General features: G+C 43.3%; 1 protein-coding gene across 6 annotated transcripts in view; it reads left to right on the forward strand.

The window, feature by feature from the left end:
• LOC119183490 (irregular chiasm C-roughest protein) overlaps window positions 1-12,471 on the forward strand; it is a 662,802-nt gene that overhangs the window by 318,188 nt on the left and 332,143 nt on the right. For 3 of the 6 annotated variants that reach the window (XM_075892228.1, XM_075892229.1, XM_075892230.1), the window contains one exon: window positions 3,331-3,402. The gene's annotated coding sequence lies outside the window, so the exon portion shown is untranslated. Of the gene's footprint in view, window positions 1-3,330; window positions 3,403-7,086; window positions 7,148-12,471 lie in introns of all 6 variants that reach the window. The other 3 variants (XM_075892231.1, XM_075892233.1, XM_075892232.1) reach the window with 2 other exon arrangements.

Below are 12,471 nucleotides of genomic sequence, written 5' to 3' on the forward strand. Positions count from 1 at the left end.
TCCGTTGCAATCGGCACACGTTTTACCCGCTCTAGTAGCGAATATATATAAGCTCGGTAATATCAGCATTTCACAGGTTCTGTTAGACGAAACTCAGTGGCGAGCTTAATATTGGTGATTGATGCGTACTGATGGAGTTAGGTGGGAGAAGTTTCGCAGAGGTGCTTTACTCGTACTTTCTATGGACCATTCGCGCAAGTGGTGCAGCTTTTCAGGAGTGTGAAGTTTCTGACATCATCTCTTTACATTTGTAGACATTTGTTTTCGCAGGAAGGAACGGGAACAGGAATACCAAAAATATGCAACGAATGTTCAGTATTCGTTTTCACCTGGCCTGTTTGTATATTGCTACAACGAACAACTGGAAGCAGATTGGCAGGTTATTTCCATAAGTTTTGTTGACAGCGACAAGAAAATATCGTTCAGCTCCTCCCGACAAAAAGAAAAAAAGAAGAAAAAAAAAAGTCGATACGCTGTGTTAGGGTGTTTTTAGTACCTTTCATGGAACAACAAACGTAGCAGCGCGTCCACAGCTGATTGTTGGAGCCTGTACCAAATAGCGGTGTCATGAGATTTTACACTTGTATAATAATAATAATAATAATAATAATAATAATAATAATAATAATAATAATAATAATAATAATAATAATAATAATAATAATAATAATAATAATAATAATAATAATATGTACGGTTGGACACACCGAAACCATGATATGATTATTAGGCATGCCATACTAGAGGTCTCCTGAAATTTAACCACGTCGTGCCTTTTGTTACGTATACAGACAATGCGTTCATCCGTAGCTCGACCCCTGTGCAGAGGTCGCGGCTGCAGCGCCCCTCACCACCAACAGTGTCATTTATTCCAGCGCCACGCGTTTCACGTCACCGCCATGATTTTACTATTTTTGAGTTTTAAACCGCCGCCGGGTGCGGAATTTTAGGCCTCTTTACAGCCACGCAACAATATCATTGTTCGTATCTTCTTCATATCCCTTCAATAGCGTAGCACTCATTTTCTGTCATCACAGTTGATGGCGCTCTTTGGTCATCACATGGTCCTTGCACCAATAAACACCATATGTCATCATGATACAACGCGCTGTACATGGGCGTCTAGCGTTTCGCCTTCATCTCAATGTGACCATAGCGGCCGGTATCCAACCTGTGACCTTTGGGCTAACAGCCGATCATCGTAGCCAATGTTTCACAGCGGCACACTCACATGAACGAAGAGAGTGAGGTGAATTAAGGGGTAGAATCCTGCACGAAGGTAACCCTTCGGTGACCTTCGTTATTTTGAGGAGAGTGTAAGCTCACACATGACTTCAGCTCACTATTTTAGGTGCGAATCATTTCTTTGCACACTGCAAGCACTTTTAGAATCTATCTATCTATCTATCTATCTATCTATCTATCTATCTATCTATCTATCTATCTATCTATCTATCTATCTATCTATCTATCTATCTATCTATCTATCTATCTATCTATCTATCTATCTATTTATCTATCTATCTATCTATCTATCTATCTATCTATATATCTATCTATCTATCTATCTATCTATCTATCTATCTATCTATCTATCTATCTATCTATCTATCTATCTATCTATCTATCTATCTGTCTGTCTGTCTGTCTGTCTGTCTGTCTGTCTGTCTGTCTGTCTGTCTGTCTGTCTGTCTGTCTATCTATCTATCTATCTATCTATCTATCTATCTATCTATCTATCTATCTATCTATCTATCTATCTATCTATCTATCTATCTATCTATCTATCTATCTATCTATCTATCTATCTATCTATCTAGCCGCCAACATCTGGATGCTCTTGTAATCACCCCATAACTTGGGGTGAACCAAAATTAATATGGGAAGGTATACATCGTTCGATGAATACGAAGTGCTGGTCATGACATTAGGAATTTGACCATTCTGTCGCGCACGTCGTCAAATCCTCTCCGCCAGACCTGTGGCACATACCCGCCGGCGGATATGTCTCACAGGTATGCAGGTATTTGTCACGGGTGACTGACGATTCATGTCTTTTCAGGAACGGCTAGAACATACTAAGGTTACTTTAACGCGAGAGCGTTGAGTAAAACGCGGGCACCGGCAGGGTTCACCGGACACATGCGAAGAATAAATTATGGACCATCTTCCTGAAAGGAACCCTGATGGGTTGCGAAGCAGAAGTGGTGCGCACGGCGTTCACTCGGTTGAAACGGGCGTCGACATAGGTGTTGGAAGAAAACTTTGATGTTATACTTGGTGAACGTATTCTTGGAACGCAAAGACACCGGAGGCGGGTTTGGTTTATTTTAAGTTGCAGCTCAGATAAACAAGCAGAAAGAGTGTTTTCCCTCGACGCGCCGTCGAGCGTTGTGGGAGGTGTAGAGGGTGAAGCGAGTGGGCGGAGGAGCTGGCAGTTGCGGCCGCTGCTGTGAGCGTGAAGTGGGTGAAAGAGAGTGACGTCAGCACGCACCTGCGAGGAAGGCGTGCGAGGGGAGCGTGACGTCAACGCGCAGCAGCGGCATGATCTATTTGACACCACTTCAACACCTGCGGCGAAAGAAACGCGTTGCGACGCGTTCGTACGGACGCACGTACGTGCGGCGTTACATGTGTTAGTCAAAGAGCTGCTTCGCATCAAAAATATTAGGGCACCAGCAAGGATAAAATCTAAGCATTCAGCGTGGCAACCATGTATTCTACTACAGAGCTGTGCCATGTCTCGACACTGATTTGGAAAAGGTACTATTCAAGTGTGATGATGGTTAAATGTGAATTGTGGTTGCAATACTGGCTATCCAATTTTATAAACATTATATATTTACTCATATATGATACAGCCATTTCATTGGGCTAACTGCAATTGTAGTTGAGTGACATTCACTGAAGTTGCTTTTTGTAGCAGTGTCCGGGCCTACCATCATCGCATGCAAGACCGTTACATATCAGCTCACTGCTTACTTTGTTGCTGATACTCATGTTCCTGTTGAAATCTTTTCGCAACTGCAAGCAACTGGTTATATAAACGAATGCGACTGTTCAACGTATATCTGTGCGTACAACATTTTTACATTTCTTTAGCGTTATTTCATAACGGGTCGCTTAATAAAAGAAACTTTACAACACAATAACCTTCCCTTCGCATGCTTCGCGTAAGGGTGATTCCCAAGCTACATGGGATCTGCCAAATTTTTTCTGAAGGAGCCTATAAACCGAGCTGTCTATTGTGAAAGCCCTGGCGTCAAAGTCTTTGCCGCAACGCTACTGCAATGCCGCGTATTGAACACGCAATGTAACTTATCATTGCAGGAGATCTCAGTGGTCCTGGCTCTAATGCCGACTCATCAAACCAAGTTCCAAGAACGCTCCCGCAAATGTAAGGTACGTGCTTTATTTTTATATTATATCGTGCTTGTGAGCCACGTGCCGTCACTGTTTCACAACGGCTTCCAAAAGTTCACGACCTTTTACTCCATCATCTGAGAATCTTAGATATCTCCTTTTTATGAACGAAGAGAAAATAATAAAAGTTCTTTAAATGCAGATTTTCGAAACATAAACAGTGAAGAACTTTCGAGCAGTGCTACGCTAGCATTGCCATGAGTCAAAGCACTGTAGAATGTGATACCGGTTTCCCTTAAGCCTACTGTCGTATATGAAATCATCTCAGACATCTCTGCTCAGACGAAGAAAAGATACACAAGGAGTTTTTTTATATGTCGTTCACTTTAGTTGAGACAGTAAAACAGCCGACCCACGGTTTAGTAGACAACATAAAAGAACCATTGCTCATACACAGTATGCTCTTATTCTCTTATGTATGAAACGACAGAGAGCATCTGTATGAATTACCTACAACAGTGGGGCGCTATAGGACGCAGGACGTGGCCATTTATTTATTTTGACTTTGCTTTTTCTCTACACCATAGCCTAAACTTGCAGCTGCCACGTGAAGTAAGTTATATACATAGCTGAGCTTACAGACCGATGCAGGGTGGCTCCAAAAGTTTCGCAACTACTTTCTTGCTTGTGGCGATACTCACTTTCCAGGATTAGACTGCTCTCCTACCGAGTTCGTAAGATATGTTCTCGACGTGCCGAGCTGTTTTCTGCCATTTAGAAATGAGAGATTAGACCATTAAGCGGGGGCCTGTACTGCTCGCCAGACTAGTGGAAAGGCAGTTTTCGCCCTCTGCGCCACCATATACTATAAAGTGGACTGGCTTCGCACGTGTTCGTAGCAGAAAGAGCGAGTGATACAACTAGAAAGAAAGAAAACGCCGACCAAACTACTCAAACTTCTTACATTCCATTGGAATGGTCCTTCGGCGCAGTACATGATGGCAGCTTTTGTGCTTCTCTGTAACTCTCACTTTCTGAATTAAAGCAACGTGTATCCGACCCGTCAAATAGGCTCGAAGCCTGAAATATCATAATGTAGCGTAAGGCTACCCCACTCTCCCCCAACCTGAAGGTTTCTTCAATTATACTTCACGTTAAGGTGCTTACATGAGCAAGAGTGTATCAGGGCACTCCCAGATTTCTTTCTTGATGTGTAACTTGACGTGCGAAAATGTAGGCGTAGTGCAGGTATACATCGGGTAGTCTCCTTTGAAAAACATTGTTGGAAAACAAACATCTTGGTATGTAGCTATAGTACATTGATGGCCATGCTAGCGCCACATTTGTGTTTAGCCAGATAGCATTCTGATTTTAGTAACTAATGAGATTATCAGTAACAGTGTTTAACTACGCGTTAATCAATGCAGAGATTGTTGCTGATGTATCCACCATGTTTCAGGCGTAAGCAGCATTCGTAGGGTTGGAATGAGCGGGAGATGGAAGCGTAAATGGAGTGGAAAGCATTAAATATGTGCCTGAGAGTACGAAGAGGAGGAAGAAGAAGATGGAGGCCTGCGCGCCTTATTCTCGTCTTAGATGAATGGCTAAGCGAGTTGCTGAGTCTTCGAGCGAGTTTGTAATGTTTGGATGTCATTCAATATCGTATGTTATGCCGGGGAAAGAGCGTGAGTACAAAGCCTAGTTAAGCGCGAGTTGCCTAACATCTGGCAAATTATGAGGATGTTTCTAGCAGCAGCGAGAAGGTACATTATCCATATTTCTTATTCATCCCCCGCGTACATGACCGCCCTAATATGCCCAGTTATGACCCAAAATGTTTTGATACGCTCAGTTTTGAGGTGAAGATGAAATAAGCTTCATTTCGTCCTGAAGAACCAGATCAGACACTCCCCGATGGGAAGTTGCTGGCCGCGCCCACGGCGGTAACGGTAGATCATGGCCCTCCGTCCGTTCGCAGGCTTCTTGGACTGTCAATAGCTGGACTGAGAGCTCGGAGCTTTTAAGAGCCCTATCCCAGTCCTGTTCTGTGCTGTACTTTGCGCTACGTAAACCGGGGCACTGCCAGCACATGTGAGCGAGAATGCAATATCTACCCCACAGTTTGGAATCTTGGGGGTTATGCCTTCAGCAAAGTGACTAAGCGTGCTACGAGAAGGAAATTAACCTGCCTGCAGCATCCGCAAAGGAAAGGCCTGTGGTCTAGTGAGCTGAAAATTCGGGAGGGGACACCTCCACCTTGACAGTTGGTAGCAACAAATAACTTCATTAAAAAAACAAAAAAAAAACGCCAGGCCTGCGCGGAAAGCGCAGCACAGTCACAGCGAAAGCTAGAAGAGTGGCCTTTCAAAGCTTTTTCTAAACACTCATTCGGCAACTGCTGCAAGCGCACTTGCTTTATACCCACTACGGCATTAATAATAATATTTCCTGGGTAGTAGGTCGGCATTCGCTATATGCTATCCTTCGTCATTCTTCTGAGAAGCACGGTATTCACTGAACACTTGCAGAAATTTCGTGCCAATTGTTGATGCAGTGGCCGACGACGATGAGAAATTATGCCTCAAGTGGGTATGCGCCACTGTTAATAGGTGATCAAAAACAAGCTTTTGTAATGAATTGGAGCATTGCACGGTCCACTCGTTACTTTATTGCATTGTGCGATGACTGGTTGTTCTTTCGATGCTCTAAAACGCTTTATAAGTCGTAATAATGCGATTCCTTTTGCCGATTATCAAGCCTGCCTATGACAAGTTTGCCAACAAGCAGCAAGTACCAGCATGACTCAGTGGTAGAATACAGGACCGGCACGCACTGGGCCCGTGCTCTAGGTGCATTGTGTCATTGGTACTGAATGTTTTTCTCATTTCGTGCGATGTGGTTGCGGACACCGGTGACAGTGGCAGACAACTACGGGGCCACGCATGATCCGAATTTCTATCTCATAACAGCTTTTGCTGTAAAATTTCTAATGGATTGCTGAAGCTCGTGAAGCCGAGACTCGTGATTTCTCGCGAACGGTTATGGGCAAGTTCACTGCCATTCGGAACAGTTCGATGAGCCCTTGAGCCCTTGAGGGCCGGGAACCAGGTAAATGCGTGAAAGCTTACTGCACTTTTTGACTTTGGAGTATGTGCGTGTCGTCCTGTTTCAAAACTTTACCGTCCCACCTAAAGAACACTTCACGATAATGCCACACCGTAAAGCCAAGCTATTGTACTTACTACACTTGATAGATTAACTGAATCAGAGGCGAAATAAATTTTATTGGCAAATATATAATAAAGGACAGAGCCTCTAATTTTTTTTCGAGCTTTCGAAAAGAAGCCTACACAAAAGAAAGCGCTGTATGATAACTTTTATGTTGGCCCAGGCCGTGCCGTTTATCGCGTAACTGCAGTGGGCTGCAGTCTCACTTGGAAGGAACAGAAAAAAAATACGTGGTTCAAAACTTGTTTATATAATTTCGCCAGCAAGAACCATGCAATTGCTTTGCAAAATATATGCCGAATTGCGCAAGGTGATTGTCACTACCATGGTATCAGCATTTCTCGCACACATTGTTTATGCAAACTGTATAGGTCATGGCTAATTTTATCCGGGGCTTACATTGCGAGTTTAAAACGCCGTCGACCATATCAGGAGCCTGGCGAAATCATGCAAGCTGAGTGTTGTTCTTATTGTTCTCGTATGTGCGCCATCAAGAGCAGCGAGCTCGATATCTACAGAGAGAAAGGAAACGAGAACGAACAGCTGCCAAGTCCAGGTGAGGCGACTTAGCCCTTGCGCAGAGTTTGCGACACTGTGTTTCTCGTGAGTCTCATTGCACCGATGGGCCGCTGTACTTGTTGTTCTGCTTTTCTTCGGTCTAGAAAGTTTCAGAACGCTTCCTTCTTGAAGGCTACGCTGCTTGTGCAGGATACCGTACGTTATTGGGGAGCATATCAGAAAAACCATTCTGTGTTGTGAGCTGCCTGCATGGAGCTTGAAAACCCCTTCTGCACCTACCAAATTAAAAGCGAAAAATGGGTCAGCGCGCCTTTTTCTGACATACAAATCTATTGTTTAGTAACAGCTTTGAGGAAAATTGAAATAGCTGGCGTTTTTACATTCTTGCTGCTACTGTGCATCACCATTTAGTTCTACGCACGCCAATATTTTTAAGTCTTCTCATTTTGCGTCCTTAACACGTGTTTCGGGCACGAAAACGGTAAGCCAGCTTAAACGGCTGCATGATTCAACAATCGCGGTATATCCACAAAGTAAATGATGATGACTGGAGCGAAGCTTCGGAGGTTTTTATCGGTTAACCATGAATCATCCATCATGCCGCCCGTGCATCCATACGTCCATCCTTCCGTCCGTTCGTTTGTCTGTCTGTCCGTCCGTCCATCCATTAGTCCATCTGTCTGCCTGCCTGCCTGCCTGCCTGCCTGCCTGCCTGCCTGTCTGTCTGTCTGTCTGTCTGTCTGTCTGTCTGTCTGTCTGTCTGTCTGTCTGTCTGTCTGTCTGTCTGTCTGTCTGTCTGTCTGTCTGTCTGTCTGTCTGTCTGTCTGTCTATCCATCCATTCGCACCTGTTGAGTGAGTCATAGAACAAGGTGGTCACGTACCAAAACGAGGCACAACCTATGAACAGACCCAGGGCTTAATGAGCTTCGCCCCTAAAAAGTGCACATCGCAATTGCTGCGCAAAGCAAAAGCTGGTAAAATCAATCTATTGTTTGCTTTTTCAAGCAGTAGAAACCAGGATCGTATGTGTTTCAAGGAACAGCACACACACACACAAAAGCACAAGAAATACAGAAGTAGACACACCACGTGGTACGTATTGTTCTTGTTATTCTGTATTATTTCTCACTGTTTGTGCTTTTGCTTCAAGTACGTGTAACCAACAAGCCCCACTATCCGCCCTTTGGGAACACATGATTTACTGCATTCTGAACAAGTGCGTCGTTTCAACCGGCGTTTTACACTTACGCCATGCACTAAACCTCGCACACTCATGTCAGCCGCACTTCTTGAGAAGTCATTTCAGACGGCGTGTTTCACGCAGAGCACGCGAAGATGCCGTCGGCCTGTGGGTGCCACTCATGAAGATCACTCGAAGCCGTAAAACGCTGGCCCCGGATCTCCCGACGCCCTCGCAATGGACGTTCGGCTCGTCGTCTGAGGCCGCTGGGGAGACATACGTTGCCGTAAAGACGCTCGGAAGCAGTGGACATGATCCGGAAGAGAGCAAAAGAAAACGAAAAAAAAGATGTTGAGAGAAAAGAAAAACGAAGTACGGAAGGGAGAGAAAGGAACTGTCCGAAAGTGGTTATTTTCATCTCTGCAAAGTGTCTCTCCTCCGCCAGACGACAACCGGGGAAGCATTGCGGCCGAGATGACGAGAAGCGCTGTTTCTGTCGTGAAGAAAGGGAGTCTGCTATACGCAACAGTGTTATATCGCTGGCTAAGCTAGTCGCACTATAGAGCGATAGCGAGAGAGCCTCTGCAGTATCCTTAGCTTGAGACGTGTGCGGCCCTCTAAACGAACCTCGCGACCAACGACGCTCCCAAACGGCGCCTCTTTTGAACGTGGCCCGAATCTGCCATCGGGTTCGCTTGGCCACCTCTTGCCTTTTTCCAGTGGCCGTTTTCAGACCATCCTCTGCGTGCGTCTTTATTTTCTCTTTTGGCGTTGTACATGCGCATTGTGATGACGTACGCGTCTTTATTTTCCTTAATTCTCCGAGATACTTGTTATATTTCTTTCATTTCGGCTGAAATTTTCCCTTGAGACTTTAGAGCTTACGGCCTGGAAACTTGAGTCAGCTCAGCTTCCTGTCTTCTCTGCAATGTTCGCCTCAATCACTTCAGTTAAAACGGTCGCTTCAAGCTGAGCCAGCGACATACCGTGATATGCTTTATTTTTGTGTGTGACTTTGTCTTCAGTCCTTCAGGAAGCTCGTTCCTCTTGGCTTGTGTTCCGCATCTTGCTGTAGGCGACGAACGTCTACACGCGAAAGCTATTTGTAGACACTAAGCTGTCGCACAAATGCTCTTGTGGCACCGTCTTCTTTTCGCTGTAAAGTTTTAATACTTGAATCCGCTTTTTTTGCTTGACTCACGAGGAGTGCCTTAAAGACACGGCTTCACGTGGAGGTGCACGCGTTTGCGTATATATTTCGGTCACAATTACTTCTGTTCAATAATAAAGAAAATGGTGCGTTTCGCAATAATGGAGCAAGGCTGGAAAAAACTGAGGAGGTGGGTGGTCTTGATTTCTTTTATTATTTTTTCCTGTCTTTCTTTTTGTTTCTGTGTGTTTTTATCTCTTTTTGTCCCTTTATATCTATTTAATTGTTTTCTAGGTTTGCTTCTTTCTCGCTTTCCTATTATTCTACACTATTTCTTCTACTTCTTGCTCGCTCCTTACTCCTATAAGTTCTCTCCGTCTTACTCTTTATGTATTTATCTCCATTTTTTTGTGTCATTTTGTGGCTGTTCTTTTTTATCTCTTCCTCTCTCTTTCTAATTCTCTTCTTTCTCATGTATATTTTTCCTTTCTTCGCTTTTTTGATCCCCATGTTTCTCTTTCTTTCCGTCTTACTTTTTCTCTATGTCTCTTCCAGTCCCTCTGAACTTGTTCTCTCACCAATCCGAGGTACTTTATTTCACGCCGCCCAAATCGGTGCGGCGAGAGAGAACACAACTGCGGATTTAAACAGAATATGAAAAATGTGTGCGTTTGTATGATGATGATCGTTTCTGGCCTACATCGCGAATCGAAGAAACGGGGATAAAAGATCTGTTGGGAAATAACAGTTTAAACAGCGAACCTGTTGTTATCCCAGGTTCTTATGTCCAGTGTTATAGTACAACCGATCACGTGGCCTCGTATCGTGATGAGAGAGACCCTCGGTTGGAAGGGGAGAGCTGCGTGCGCTGCGACAGGTGAGGGTGAAGGATATCGAGGGGTGCACCTTTGAGAAACGCGGCAAGATGGGGGGACAGCAAAGCGAAGCGGAGTGTAAAACTACGTCTTAGTGTCAGTGTTCAGGAGTTTGCGCTTTCGAAGTGTGCGCAAAAGAGGACGAAGATAAGCGCCGGAGAAAAGTGATATATGTAATGATGAAGGACGGGCATAGGCTTCACTGTTTCGATAGGGTTCGAGAGGTGCAGCTGGTTGTATTTTTTTATACGTTCTCGACAGTTACACAGCATGCAGGTCAGCGCATGTCCAAGAGGGTATAAATGCACTGGTATAGCATTTTCGCGTAACCCGTGGATGTCTAAAAAGCTATTAGCAGCTTTACAAAGCACGATAACCTCTACAAAAAAGCAAAAGTCACCCGTTTGATAATAAGTTAATTATGCTCTACAAAAAATTACATAACGGTGTAAACCAACAATTGAAAGCTGCAAAACGTTCTTTTCTAGAAGGAAAAAAAATATCGCAAGCAGGTAACTGAAATGCGACATTGTAAACTGCTATCTAAACATGAATTCTCGACACCAAGTATGCAGAAGCGCTATCGACAACATTAAATTTAACTCGCCTATCGACATAGTTGACGCTTTATGTAGCTACATTTTAGCGTTGACGCACCCGGTCCCACACAAATCACACCACGTCTCCCTCACTCTTTCTTCGTATTTCCAAAATGCATTATGCATTAAGTCATTAAAATTCATAATGCATTATGTCATTAAAAACCTCATATCCATTGGTGCAGGAAGTGATGAAGTCCCGCCTGCTCACATCAAATTTATTTCGCACCTAATTTCTGATGTTTTGTGCTTCATTACAAATTTGATATTCAAGACAGGTGTATTTCCCCATGAGTTTAAACGGTAAAATAATCCCAGTTCATAAAAAAAGGGTGATAGCACAACGATTAATATTTACCGACCTATTTGCGTTCTGCACTGTCTTGGTAAAGTTCTTGAGAAGTTAATTTGAGTACACCTATCTAATTATCTTGATGAATTTAATATTCTGTCCCCTTGTCAGTTTGGCTTTCACAATCATTTCTCCACTGATCTGGCACTCATTCATCTGACCGATACACCGAAATAAAATCCTTGATGAAGATTTATTTTCACGATCAGTATTGATCGATCTAACAAAAGCACGCATTCGGCAGGTTACATCCTATTATTATCTTTACTGAACTTGAAGCGATCGGTGTATGTGGTCCTGGTTAGGCGTTACTAAAAAGCTACGTACATAACCGCGTTCAACTTGCGTCAATATCTAATGTATATTCTAAGGAATTATCTACTGATATTGGTGTTCCTCAAAGATTCATTGTGGGACTTCTCCTCTTTTCGGCATCCTTTTCTTTTTTCACTTTTGGCTCGCACTCTATTTTTCCCAGCCCCTGCTTCTCATTTTTCAAATTTTCTCTCGACTCTCACTTGAAATACCTAGATCATATTCCTCACATCAAAAAGAAATTAGCATATGGCGTCCTCGCTCTAATTAAAACTCGTCCATACTTCACACGTGCCACATTACTGTCTTTTACTACTCAGTCGTCAATTCTCACATTATTATGGCATAATGTGCTGGAGTTACACCAATACGACTCATTTAGTTTTCCTTCAAGTATAACAGAACCAATCCATAAGAATCATTATTAACAGTTCATGTTTTTTTCTAACAGTAAATGCCTACTTCATGATATCAACACCTTAACCATTTCAAAGCTCCTCAATTACAGCTTAGTTATCACATTCAATAAACACATAACCAAGGCAATACCTACGATCTTGTCGTCTACTGACCTGTTTGCCCATAGTAGTATTAGATTTGGCGCGTGACAATAACGTTCCTTTGCCTAAGGCACCAACTAATATAGTATACGGACTGCTGAAGTTTCATCTATATCATGTTGGAACACACTACCAACTTTTATTAAAAATTAAAGAAACTTGCATCAATATAAGACAAAACTAAAATAGCACATTATGCATGCTTTGTTTTACTGTTCCTTTCCATAGCTCCACCTTGCATCAATGTCTATATTTCATGCACAACAGCGTTTTTTGTATTCTTTTGCAGTCATATTGTTTGCACTGTTCATCGTTTCTTACTGTTTTTT

This window comes from Rhipicephalus microplus, chromosome 4, assembly GCF_043290135.1.
Source record: "Rhipicephalus microplus isolate Deutch F79 chromosome 4, USDA_Rmic, whole genome shotgun sequence".
In the NCBI taxonomy this organism is placed as follows: Eukaryota; Metazoa; Arthropoda; class Arachnida; order Ixodida; family Ixodidae; genus Rhipicephalus; species Rhipicephalus microplus.